This window comes from Nilaparvata lugens, chromosome 2, assembly GCF_014356525.2.
Source record: "Nilaparvata lugens isolate BPH chromosome 2, ASM1435652v1, whole genome shotgun sequence".
Lineage (NCBI taxonomy): Eukaryota > Metazoa > Arthropoda > Insecta > Hemiptera > Delphacidae > Nilaparvata > Nilaparvata lugens.
The window spans coordinates 50,411,283-50,425,284 of NC_052505.1; the positions used below are offsets into that span (position 1 = coordinate 50,411,283).

A 14,002-nucleotide genomic window follows, 5' to 3' on the forward strand; every position below is an offset into this window, starting at 1 on the left:
AATACTAAATATTTAATATTTAGTAGAGGTCCTGATTGAATACACTTTTCATGAAAAACATCATTAGCATCCTCCTGTCATTGTCACCAACAAACCCATCTCATTTAGAATCATTTTCCGTCTCACCATCGTCTGTGAGACGATTCATCGTCTAAACTGCCTACTGCACATTCCATTTTTCCGCCAGTTGACCGATTTCTTATAATTAATTATTAGAAAAGTTGTAATATTGTAAATATGGAGACGATATAAAGGTACCTCCTTGATGAGTCCGGTGTTTCTGGAAACAGTGTCTCTAGCACTTTCAATGGAAAAAATAATAGATGACATAGATAGGCTAAATCTACGCAATATACTGTATTTACTGTACTGGCCCTTCTCATTAGATTGAAAGTTGTATTCATGAGCGAGGTCTACTGTTCGCAGGACTACTAGTTTTATGAACTGCACTACCTACCTACCTCATGCACGAGAAGGAGGTTACAAAGTCCATTTCTCAAGGATGGGGTGAACCCCCCATTAGTTTCCCAGAAACGAGACTCATGCCAGTTGATAGAGCTGATAAATAACTATACAGGGTATGAATTTGAAAAAAATCGTTTGAGCCGTTTTCGAGAAAACCGTGAAAAACATGGTTTTTTAGTAATTATCCGCCATTTTGAATTAAATCTTATTGAATTTCTTATCGTCGGATCCTCATGTCAAGTCATTTTTGAGAAAATTGTAAATAACATGGTTCTTTAGTAATATCCGCCATTTTTCTCAAGAATATTACGGAGCAATTTTCCCAGAAATGAGCCTCATGTCAGTTGATAGGGCTTATAAATAGCTTATAATTATCCGCCATTTTTTCCACCATTTTTAATCAAATTTCATTGAATTTCTTATCGTGGGATCCTCATGGTATTAGGACGTTAAGTTTAAAATTTCAAGTCAATCGGTTGATTAGGAATTGAGTTATCGTGTTCACAGACATACACACACACTCACACAGACCAACACCCAAAAATCATTTTTTTTTTTTTGGACTCAGGGGATCTTGAAACGTATAGAAAACTTGAAATTAGGGTACCTTAATTTTTTTGGAAAGCAATACTTTCCTTACCTCTATGGTAATAGGGCAAGGAAAGTAAAAATATGAATAGTTTTTCACCAGTTATTATTATGGCATTAGTGGCGTCAGAAAACAAATTTTCGCTTTTCATCATAGCGTTTCATGCTAGTATTTGTTGAAGCTTCGTTGCCATTCTCATTTTTCTATTTTACTGCTATTACAAAATAAATTTTGAAAGTAACATGAAGCATTATAAATAGAAAAACCTTCTCAGTGAACTGTAACTCAATATTTTTGCTTTGAGCAGCATTGGTTGAAATCTTGGGTCACAGCTTTCTCCAAGGAGTCAGGTTTCAAGAAAATCAAGATATTGCGTATTGAAAGAGGCACAAGGGGATACAGCTCAACGGAAAAAATGATAGTCAAGGGAGAGATTGGGGCCGTGAGAGTAGGATGGCCGATAAAGTTGTGGAGAGAGAAAGAGAGAGAGTCAATAGCTATCGGTAACAGATAAACGTGGGTGGAATGCAAGTATTGATAATATTCCGACATGTTCCCGCATGAGTACTGACTGAAATATTTCCAACAATATTGTTTTTCCAAAAACAAATGCGATTTTTCAAGCACCTCACATTTTTTTTATAGATAGTGATTAATCAAATTATATTTCTATGTATCTATAGTTTCTATGTATTTATTGATTATAGAAAATCTACAATTTGAGTAATAATTGGGGCGATAAATTAGGGTGAATTAGAAATAAGTTTAAAGTGACATTACTTAAATTCTTCGTGCCGGTTGCACAAAAGACGGTTAAATTTTAATCGTGAATAGCCTAATTATACGAGAACCAATCAGAGAAGCCATCTTTTCAAAAAAAGCCTTCTTTGTGTTCCATGTGGTGTTTCGCAGGTTAGATTCATAAATCATGAGAAAAGTCATAATATTATTAGAATAATAGTAGGTATATTATACAGGGTGATTCTTAATTATAGTAAAATAATTTAATACGTGAAAGTAGAGGTAAAAATAAGAAAAAAGTTCTTATTAACATTGTAACGTTATTTTTGTGAATAACGGTTTGCCTGGCTTGGCTGCAGTCGGTAAAGCATGAGTACAAAATAATATGACTCTGGTTGTGGTTCTTAGAATACGACTTAGACAAAATTCTTATAGGCTCGCTCAGGAGCTCCCGCAGTTCACTGCTCTTGTATAATTTATATAAATCTCTGGAACGTATTATTTCCAAAGATTTGATTATCAATGCTAAATATCGCTGACTAAACCAACTTATCCGGTGAAGAATAAAGTTGGATGGTGATTTTCTTAATATTTCAATACTGATAACTCGATAAATCAATATGACATTGGTCATGCATGGAAGTGGAGAAATAAATAAAGGATACACCATGAAAAAATTTGATACATATATTGTACAATAAAATATTAATGACCAAATAAATATAGAAATATATATAGAGCAACAAGCAAAAGTAATAAAAATAAGAACAAATATATCAAAAATAGAATATCACAGATTGGCTCACTACTTTTTAGTTCTTTAGCACGAAACGTTACCATGTGCTTTTAAATCATTAATTACATGCATTTATCTTCATGTAGCTCAGGTATCGACTTGCTGCTGCTTGTCGATTTGAAAAATCTCACTATATATCTCGTTTCCAAAAATAAATAATCAACTGATGAATCATAAATCATAAATATATTAATATCTATAGATCTCAGTAGCTACATTCCTCTCTATCTCTCTCTCTCTCTCTCTCTCTCTCTCTCTCTCTCTCTCTATATATATATATATAATATATATATATATATATATATAATATATATATATATATATATATATATATATCAGGGCTTGAGGTTCGGCCTCTGGTGGAATCAGATAAATCAATTTACCCAGTGAACAAGAGCTACATTCATATCTCTATAATTTGCTAACAAAATTATTGATTGAGTGAGCATTTATTCATTATAATATTAAATTTAAATATTTCTTTAATCTGTGTATTCTTAGACATATGCATTTCATATAATTCATTTAACTAGTAGTATATGTTTCTTGTACCTTCCAAGACTTGCACAAGTTCTATAATAATTTTTAATATTTATAACCTTTTCGACGAGCTAGCTTTTTATATTTGTTTCACTCAAAGCACTGAGGGCGCCCTAATTTTATTTATTTCGATAATTTATCACTCACGTGCTGAATTTCACAAGATGTTGGTGGTGATCCAAATTTCCTGGTCGTCCTGGATTTTTGGTGGCCAAAGTCATCCTCTCCAAGGGAATAAATAAATATCTAATGACTTACGCTTTAATACAGCATCACTAAGTCTTATAAAAAATTAATTAATTAATTTATATTTTAAGTCTTTCAAAAGTACAATTTAAGGAAGGGACTTGTGCTCTATAAAATTTAGTGTCGTTCCATGGTGGCATCTGGCAGGCAAGTGGGAAGTCGTACCCTTATTTTCTACAATCCTATTTCCGACTTACAAATTTACATATATTTAAATATTTCACTACTACTCCATTAAAAGGATCAAATAGTCCGTGCCAATCTACTAAATTATTACCTATATTTTAGGTATAACATTTTATAATTATTCGAACCATATCCGATACATAAACTGAGTACAGTAGCCTCTCTATTATCTGGACTCATCGGGACTGAGGCCAGTCCGGATAACGTTTTTTCCGGTTAAACCGACGTTCCCTAAAAGTTGTTAAATTGGTATGCATATTTTGTAGTTTATAAGCCAATAATGACTTTTACGTAAAAATAATAAAACTAGACGCTTTATTATGATATCTGTGAACACAAAACACAAGAAAATAGTTAGTTGCTAAGCCTTTTTACATTTGAAATATTTAAAACCAAACAGCCATTATGATTCGTGGCGGGTGCAGAAGTACTGTACAGTCCGGTTGAACCGATGTGCTGATGATTATTTTCCGGTTAAAGAGATGTCACTTCCGTGGAGTGTAGTCCGGTTAAACCGATGTCCGGTTAAAAGGTGTCTGGTTAAGAGAGAGGCTACTGTAGTGATAATTTATAAATTGATATCATTTATAAAAATATTCATATATACATTTGAATCGGCTCTCTATTGCCGCCCATCGATTACTGTAATTTGATTGGTTCATGCAAATTCACTACTGTATCCATGCGCCTATTACTATCCTACTTCCTTAATATTTTATTATTTTTTTTTTTGTATATTTGTTCATGCTCATTACAGATAATAAATATTTTCAAATGCTATAAGTTGTTTTTCCCTCTATAACTAGTAGCCATGTGCATTCCAAAATCCTCTAGTTGAATACTATTTGTTTACAACAAGTTTTTCGCGAAGGTGTCTGGCTAGATTTCACATTATACAGCTTGATCGATTATTGGGTCACCAATCAGTAGGTATTTGAGCCTAACCTCAAAATTTCCAATACTTTATATAATATAATAAAAAGCAAATAACATTCTTTTCTATTCGGCTGTTCTAATTTTAACCATGGTACCCGTTATTATCTAATCTTTCATTTGTTGTTATCACATTTGGCGATAATAGAATAGCTGTTTTGCTCCAGACCTATAAAATTCTTTCAATTAGCGATTTTGCTTGCTTATTGAATTTTGATATGTTACACGTGCCCCCAAATTTGAATTCAAAATATTTTGAGAATCAACAATGTTTTTAATACGAATTCTTCCTTTAACACATCAACATAACCTAGAAATATCCACCGAAACACACTTCAAAAACCTCCTAATAAATCGCAGACCTTTTCTGCATACGCCCCCCTTAAATCTCCATCAAGACAATAACAAATTCCTCCTTATCAACATAAAAATATCACAAATATAACATCTTAAATACATTTCTCCCCTCTATAAACTTAGTACAATATTTTCAAATCCGCCCCTTGCAGTGATACCAACTTATTCTCCATACAACAAACATTTCGATTCTTATACAATAGATCTCTTTCAAAAATACTTTCGAATAACAATTTTGGGGCTCATACATCATTCACAATTTTTAGGTCTCTTATCATTCTTGGACCGAAAATCAAGTGACGAAGCAGTGTGTGATTACATAACCTTATCTTTTGGACAACATTAACATTTTATCAAAATTTTTGAAGAGAAATAGTACAGGCTCAGCCTAGTTTTCTCCAATGTCATAATTGTATTATGATTATAGTATTTTATACAATAAATGAATGAATAAAATAAATAAATAATAATATTAACAATATTCTATAGATCAGGTACAATTCTTCTTTGCCATATTTGGTTTTTCTGGGCCACATAATGGTAACTGGCTTTGTTTGAGGTTTTTGGTAACAACGTGGTAATAACAATGATAATAATATAAAACATCTAAATAAATATATATAACATTAACTGATACATTAAATAACATATATAAATAGTTTTTTGGGAACAATCATTTCATCGATATGCTTATAACAGGCGCTTATATCAACATGTGTTAAACAGGCTCTCTGTGCTTTTGATTTAGTGGGCATTTGCTAGTCTATGATTTCTAGATTTCATACTATCTACGTCACAATTCACTATTGATCAATTCTCATTCTTGGTTCAAGTTAACCTATTTTCTACAATTTCCAAATTTTAAGGTAAATATCTTATTTTATTCTACATAATCCCATCTTGTGGCCTTTTTTAAACGATGCTTAGTGAGAAAATACATAATTAAAAATTGTGCTTTGATTTGTTACAGGCCTCTATTGGTTGGAGTGAATTAAAAATTGAATTTGGCTACACGAGGTGACACTTCAATACTAAATTTATTAAGACAGGTCAGTAATTGATTGATAATACTGTTTATATTTGTCTTCTTATCATATTTTCTTTCAAATTCGACGATATTGCATGTAGAAGTTTCATGGTTTTCCTGTATCTTCTTGTATTTCTCCTTGTTGATATTGATATAGGCCGGTTAGGTTATCTTCTATCGATTGATGAGGCTGTCCTATTGATAATTTATCCTTCATGAATTCAAAGCCCCGGTATCTTGTATATCCTCTTCAACAATTCCTTGCTTCCTTAATGGTAATTCCTTTTAATCTGTTCTTTTCCCATTCATCCAGTAGTCTTAATTCATCTTTCCTCTCATTTTCATTCAATATTCTCGATTTCGGTTCATTATAAATCATTATGCTCACAACAATAAACATTTTTATAATATTAGCTTTCCAATTATCAATAGTAGATTCTTTTAATAATAACAATACAATATTTTTCATCATGTCCACAACACAGTCTTTTATCCATATCACAGCTATAGCAAACATTACACAGCATATCAAAACATTTATCATCTCTTTAATAATATTGCCTCTCAACATATAGTAGCCAGGAACTTTCACTTTCTTTATATAATTCCTTATTTCCTTCAATCTTCTTAAACACCTTCTATCCTTTATCAATCTCCTATGATAATCCACTTCCTTGTTGCCCATGCATGAATCCATCGTAGTTTTGTTAGTAGTTCCATTTTTATCCCATTTATTTGCTCCATTTTTATGGTCACAACGCTGAGTATAAGCTTTAAAGCATATGTGCCGCGGATGCATGATGTCGATCCCTTGTCCTCCATCCTGGTGTCGGTCTGGTGTCCTCCTCGGCTCCTTGAAACGTGCATGTGGACTCCATCGGCGCGCTCGGTTCCTCCCTCGTTGCTTCCGCCTCTGGGCCTTGCAATGCTGGTTCCTTCGGTCCTGTAGTCCATCATCCCAGTCCTGATGTCAGTTGTCCAGTGTCCTCCTCGGGTGCTTCCGTCTCCGGGCCTTGCAATGCATGCTCCTTCGGTCCTGTAGTCCGTCTTCCCGGTCCTCCCTCTTGGTGTCCTTGGTCTGCCTCGATAGGGTTGATTGATGCGAGTGCATAGGTCCTGTGTGTGGATGCATGGTGGTAGTCCCTTCCTGGTGACTGTTTGCATTTGGTAGTGCTGGAATTGGGGCATTATTGTTGTGGATCGGTTCTTGTTGTGGGGTTTTGGCCGGTAGTGCTTCTTCAGGGGGGAATATAAGGCTCAATAGGGATTGATGCTTGTGGGGTGTTTTATGTGCATGATGGGCGGCGGTTTTAGGTGGTGGGTTGTCTTCTTGTATTAGTTTCTGTTCTTCTAATAATATTTCTGGTAAGTCGTTCACAAAGGTAGTATATGAGGCTGAAGTATCTTTATTTTCTTCATCTATTTTTTCTGAGCTTATGTGGGTTGTGTTGGGAGTATCATATAGCCATAATTGTTTAGATGCAGACTTCTCTGTGTTTGGTGATATATTGTCTCTATGATCAGTATGCTCTTGTTGTGGGTTTATTATAGTTGCATGTTCGGTGGTGTGATTTGTGCTTACTTGTTGTGGTGGCAGGTTATAGCTTCTATTGTAATTATTATGAGTATATCCAGTATTAGTGTTAAAACGGTCATTGTCATCATAAGAATTCTTTCGGTCTGCTTGTTGTGAATAATGATTTGTTGAACGATTCTGAAAATTTCCATTATTCCAGCTGTTACTTTGTTTCTGATCGTTATGACGCTCAAACCGAGGGGTCGTTCGGGGGCTTAACATTTGAATTATACTGATTTTGTGTATATGGCTGATTTGACCGGTGGTTTGATATTGCCATCACAGATTGTATACCGTGTAAATGATTTAACAGATGTTTGCAACCAGTTATTGGCTGTGTAGCCAATGCTGTTCTGACTCGGAAGGGTAGCTTTTTCAGGATTATGTTTGCTAAGGCATGATCATTTATAGGCTCATCTAACTGAGCATTCTTAATTTGCGTTGAAGTAACAAAATTGATATATGTGTCGTCTGTCCTAGGATTATATTCACTGGAACATGTTCCAATTCAACAAGCAGGATTTCGGCCAAACTTGAGCTGCACAGACCAGGTTCTTGCATTGACAACACATATTGAAGCAAGTTTCCAGAAAGGCTTGAAGACGTCTGTTGCCTTTGTGGACCTGAGTGCTGCATATGACACAGTGTGGAGAGAGGGCCTCATATTTAAACTCCTACAGGTCCTGCAAAGTCTAAAAATCATTCAATTGATCAATAAAATGCTGAAGAACAGGAATTTCAGGGCTCTCATGGATGATAGGCTGAGCAGGATAAGAGTATTGAACAATGGATTGCCACAGGGATCTATCTTATCCCCCCTTCTTTTCAATCTGTACACAGCTGATTTGCCAAATATCAAATCAAGAGTATTTGTGTATGCAGATGACATTGCTATAGCCATTCAGGACAGGAGTATGGAAAAAACAGCAAGCAGCCTGACTCAAGACTTGTCTTTCCTCTCAGCTTACTTCCACAAGTGGAGGCTCCAGCCCAACATGACGAAAACGAAGGTTTGCTGCTTTCATCTGAATAATAAGGAGGCAAGTGTGAAGTTGAAGGTAAAATTTGATGATGCTCACCTGCAACACAATTTTTTGCCCAAGTACCTGGGAGTTACACTTTACCGCACTCTATCCTATAAACACCATATCCAAAATGTTGCTGAGAAACTGAAAACAAGAAATAACTTAATTCAAAAAATTTGTGGCACTACTTGGGGTGCTTTGGCCACAACTTTGCGCTGTTCTGCTCTGGGTTTGGTGTATCCAACCGCTGAATATTGTGCTGCTGTATGGTTCAATAGTGCCCATGTGAATAGAGTAAATGTGCAACTGAACCACACTATGCGTTTAATCACTGGGACAATTAGAAGCACCCCCATATACTGGCTTCAAGTTCTCTTGTGGAGAGGCTAGACAGATGCTGAAGCATATCATCAGAAATTGTAATATATGTGCCTACCAAGGTGATTTAAATGATTTTATTTCGGCTTCTCCACAATCACTACACTACCTTGACAACCTCGACATCAAAATTTAATATATTTACAATATCTTATTAACCTGACAATGGTCTCATGACCAGATTTTTTCTCTGACTACCTACCTATATGTTTGTGTGTGTCTATATATATATATGTGCCATATGCTAATAATAATAATAATTCACAAGCTATGATATTGGCTAGTGTATCCATTTGTCTATTTTTACTCCAATATTGTTCCAGGAAAGCTGCACTGAATTCGTCTAACGTCCTGAATTCATGATTATGGATCTGGAAAAACATCAGAGGTTCACCGCTCAACAAACTGGATAAACAGAGTCGCCACATATTCCAAGACGTGGGTGTAAGAGATTGTACCAATTTTATCTGATCTATAAATTCTTTAGGTTGAAGATAGCGGTCTGTATTGTCAAAATGGCCTAATTCATTGAAACTGTACAATAAATCAAACGTTGCTATGGGGATAGGCTCTACATTCTTGTGTGGAAATTGATGTACCTGACTCTCGAGTTGTACTAACTACTCTTGGGTCTGTTTCCAATGACTAGTAGCTTCTGTTTCATTATCTACTACTTCGGCATTTAATTCAGATAAAAATGATTGCTGTTCTCCAACGGCTGTCTCCAATGAATTAAGTAGTACTTTGTTTTGATTGATCTCAGTATTTAGATGAGTTATTTGTGTAGAGTTACTATTCTGTCATTGATTTATGGAAATAAGTTGACTATTGTTCCTATTTACTATCGAGTTTATGTCCTGTGTTTTAATTACTACTTGCTCTTGAATTTCTTTTTGACAATCAGCTTTAATGTTTGTTGCTATTTCTTGAATTTGCGAGGTGTATTGTACTGTTAGGTTCAGGCCCGGCCCCAGGGGGTGGGCGGACCGGGCGGCCGCACAGGGCGGCAGATTTTTTGGGGCGGCAAATTTTATGGAACAGAATTTTTTTAAATGCAAATAAATAATAAATTCAATGGGAATAGTAAAATTTTATAACAAGCACTTCCAAACTCAAGCTGATGAGGACATATATCTAAGATCAACAATGTCCCAGGAACGACTGAGTGGTCTAGCGAACATAAAATAGCTCAGTCCCTAGATCTTGAAGAACTGGAGAAGGAATTTTTCTATGCAAAGGTCAGACGAGTTCTACTTAATTAAACAAATGTGTTGGACAAACTCGTGTTGTAGCAATTGTAGTTTTGATTACTTAGCAAGTTAAATAGGCCCAATACTCTGTTGCAGTCTCTTGATTTAGAACTACCGTCTCAATTATGTTTTCTTATTGTGTACCGTATCTGTTCCGAACATAAAAATAGTTTAATCAGATATTTTGTGTTACTGTTCTAGTCCAGTCAATTAAAGATTATAGAGTGAAAAGTTTGGAACACAATTTTCAACTCCACAGCTCTTTTAAGGATAGTAAGAGGATTAACATATCGATAGTCCTCACCCCTATCTCATGTGCTAAAGGAGTGGAGGTGGTTTGAAAGTACCATTTTTTCATTTTTCTCATATATCTCGGAAACTATGCATCTTATGAACATTTGTATTCTGTACAAAATTGAAGCTCACAAAATTACCAACAAGTTTTGTTCTCTACATTTTCTTCATATCTCTTATAGTTTCTGGGATATCCGCTCTTGAAGGTGAGACATTTTTTGAAAAAACACTTCTGCCTCCAATTTTTTCATCTTTTCGGCCTTATAATTTTTGAACGATTGATGAAAAAAATCCGTGCTGATTATAAGCTGACAATTATCTTCAATTTAATGTATATTTTCACCATTTTACGCATTTCCTCACGACTGTTGCAGCAGTTTTAGTGTTGTGAGTGAAATTTTCTGTTCAGCAACAATAGATCAGTTGACAATGAAATTTGAAGGGAATGTTTGGAACTCAATTTTAGACTTTGCAGCTTTGCTGACACTAGTTTGGAGGTGAGCATATCAAAAATCCCAACCCCTACATCATGTGCTAAAGGGATGATGGTGGTTTGAAAGATGCATTTTCCACTTTTACTTACATGCTTATATCTTGGAAACAATGAGTTCTATTGACATAATCATCCACATAAAAATGAAGCTCAATGAATTTCCTACAAGTTTTGTTTTGTAGAGGTTTTCAATAAATATGATACTAACTTTTCGAGATATATATGTTCTAAAGTAATTCATTTTCAAAAACCCAGTTTTTCTTCCATTTTTCGCTCTTTCAGGTCTTTTAACTTTTCAATAATTGATGAAAAAGAATGTGCTAATTACGAGATTTTAGAGCATTAAATTATCTTCCATTTCATGTATAATTCGACTATTTCATGCATTCCTATACGACTGTTGCAGCAGTTTTAGTTTTGAATGTCTTGTTTGGTAGGAAGTTTAGAAACACCCCCAGTGTTCAGTTCCGCAGACGTTCCAATGGGTACTCAATATGGATGTTCATACTGAAGCACACTCCAATTTATGATCACAGAATAGTGTGATATTTGAAAAAAGTCACTTGTTGCAAATCTTGATATTTGACTCTCAAACCTAAAACTGCGTGAAATTGTCGAATTATACATGAAATGAATGATAATTTAATGCTCTACAATCTCGTAGTAAGCACATTCTTTTTCCATCAATTGTTGGAAAGTTATAAGAATTGAAAGAGCGAAAAATGGAAAAAACTGGGTTTTCGAAAATGCATCACTTTAGAACATATATATCTCAAAAAGTATCAGATTTATCGAAATCCTCTACCAAACAAAACTTTCACTTTCAACACTAAAACTGCTGCAACAGTCGAAGGGAAATGCGTAAGACAGTGAAAATATACATCAAATTGAAGATAATTTGATGCTCAGTCAGCTTATAATCAGCACGGATTTTTTTATCAATCGTTCAAAAATTATAAGGCCGAAAAGATGAAAAAATTGGAGGCAGAAGTGTTTTTTCAAAAAATGTCTCACCTTCAAGTGCGGATATCTCAGAAACTATAAGAGATATGAAAAAAATGTAAAGAACAAAACTTGTTGGTAATTTTGTGAGCTTCAATTTTGTACGGAATAAAGATGTTTATAAGATGCATAGTTTCCGAGATATATGAGAAAAATGAAAAATGGTACTTTCAAACCACCCCCACCCCTTTAGCACATGAGGTAAGGGTGAGGACTTTTGATATGTTAATCCTCTTACTATCCTTGAAAGAGCTGTAGAGTTGAAAATTGTGCTCCAAAATTTTCCCTCCATACCTTTATGCATTCGTCAAATATTTGTTTAAATGTCATTTTCAACTTAAACAGCTGATAACCTTCGGGCAAATTTTTGAGTAAACAATTATTATACCTGGTTGGGGGGGGGGGGGGCGGCGTTTGCCGATTTCGCCCAGGGCGGCAAAGTCCCTAGGGCCGTGCCTGGTTAGGTTATCTATTCTTCCATTTAACTCACAAGTAACTGTATCTATTCTTGCTGCTAAGCCGGTTGTAATTATTTCCTGATTTTCATTTTGCAAATCTAACATTACCCTTAACTCTTCCCTATAATTTTCTGCCTTGCTATCAATAGCATCCAACTTACTGTGTACCGCTTGTATGACCCCTTTCATATCCCTACTCACTGACGTATCCTCCAATGATTCCCGCACTTCCTTCATTTCCGCCTTTTGTATCCTTCTTTACTATTGCCATTGTTTTTTCTAAACTGTTAGAAAATGACTTGAGTAACCCCTCTAATATGATCTTCCTTCTTGTTTCTTTGGAGATTTCTAATGATTTATTACTGTTCCCAGGATTCATGGCAGTAACTGGAGATATCTGGGCGGTGGACTCCATTGCGCCCCCCTCAGCGTCAACCACCGCTACAACCGCCGTCGGCAGTGTGTCTGCTACCTCACTTTGCGCGGACGAAGAGATACTCATTTTCAAAAGGATAATGTGTCAAAGATTTTATAAAAGTGAAAGTTTTGGCTAACAAAGCCTCTAAGTGCGGACCACAAGATAGGACTGTATAAAAGTGAAGTGTTCACAAAGTTTTCCTAATAAGGAGTATCTCAATCTCATATCCATAAATCCTTTGGATTTTTATCTTTGGGGACACTTGAAAACCTTAGTATACAATACTCCGATTGATACCATTGAAGAACTCTCATTAAGGATTTTGAATGGAATAGGAATGATAAAAAATAAGAAAAAATGTGAGGTGCTTGAGAAATGGCATTTGTTCCTGGAATATTTGAACGGGTCCGACATTCGATCAGAAGACATCTGAACATATGCATTCAGAACAACGGAGGTCACTTTAAACATCATCTTTGGTCTTTTGGTATAAGTTTAATGTCATTTGGATATATATGTTACTTTCATATAAAAATAAAACTTTTCATAAAAAACCAAATATTTTATTTGCAATCAGCTACAACCTATGAGTTCTCTCCTCAACAATTGTTTGAATTTAGTTTTTACAGCTTACATAATTCTTTTCAGAATTAGATTCTCTACAATTTGTATTGCGAAAAATTATTTGTTTACTGGTCATTAAAGAAATTTATTGGGCATCAAACGTAGAAGTCTGTGTTTTTCTAGTTCGATTTTTTGCATATTTCAACTTTTTTCTCAAAAACTACTCACACTACAGCTTCCAGACTAGTTTTATTCAATTTTTCAGTTATTTTTCCATATGAATCTAGCATAAGTTTTTCAAAAACTAGTTCCCAAACAATTCAGCATTGGTGTATTTCACCAGAGGAACTGAATTCCGGGCGAAATCTTTCACTCTGTATAGCTCGCTAATAAAGCGTTTCTGGATAAATGTTTATAAGAACTTTTTTCTTATTTTTACCTCTACTATCACGTATTAAATTATTCTACCATAATTAAGAATCACTCTGTATAGAGTCATATTATGAGACTGAGAGTATATAGGTATAGTTTATATTGATGGAAGGTCATGGTCGTGTACCTCGTGTTTAACCATTTATTTATTTATTTATTTATTTGAGATACATATGAGAGCACAAGGATAATATCCCATAATTGCTCTCTTAACACATAATACAAGTGAAAC

The 14,002-nt window shown here is 34.8% G+C and overlaps 1 protein-coding gene and 1 long non-coding RNA gene across 2 annotated transcripts in view; one reads left to right on the plus strand and one right to left on the minus strand.

Annotated features, from left to right (window-relative positions):
* LOC111051193 overlaps positions 1–14,002 on the minus strand; it is a 99,927-nt gene that overhangs the window by 40,879 nt on the left and 45,046 nt on the right. The window lies entirely within an intron of this gene.
* LOC120349922 lies at positions 5,762–12,926 on the plus strand. The gene is made up of 3 exons (XR_005570516.1): positions 5,762–5,902; positions 9,183–9,303; positions 12,729–12,926. It is a non-coding gene; the product is annotated as an uncharacterized LOC120349922 (long non-coding RNA).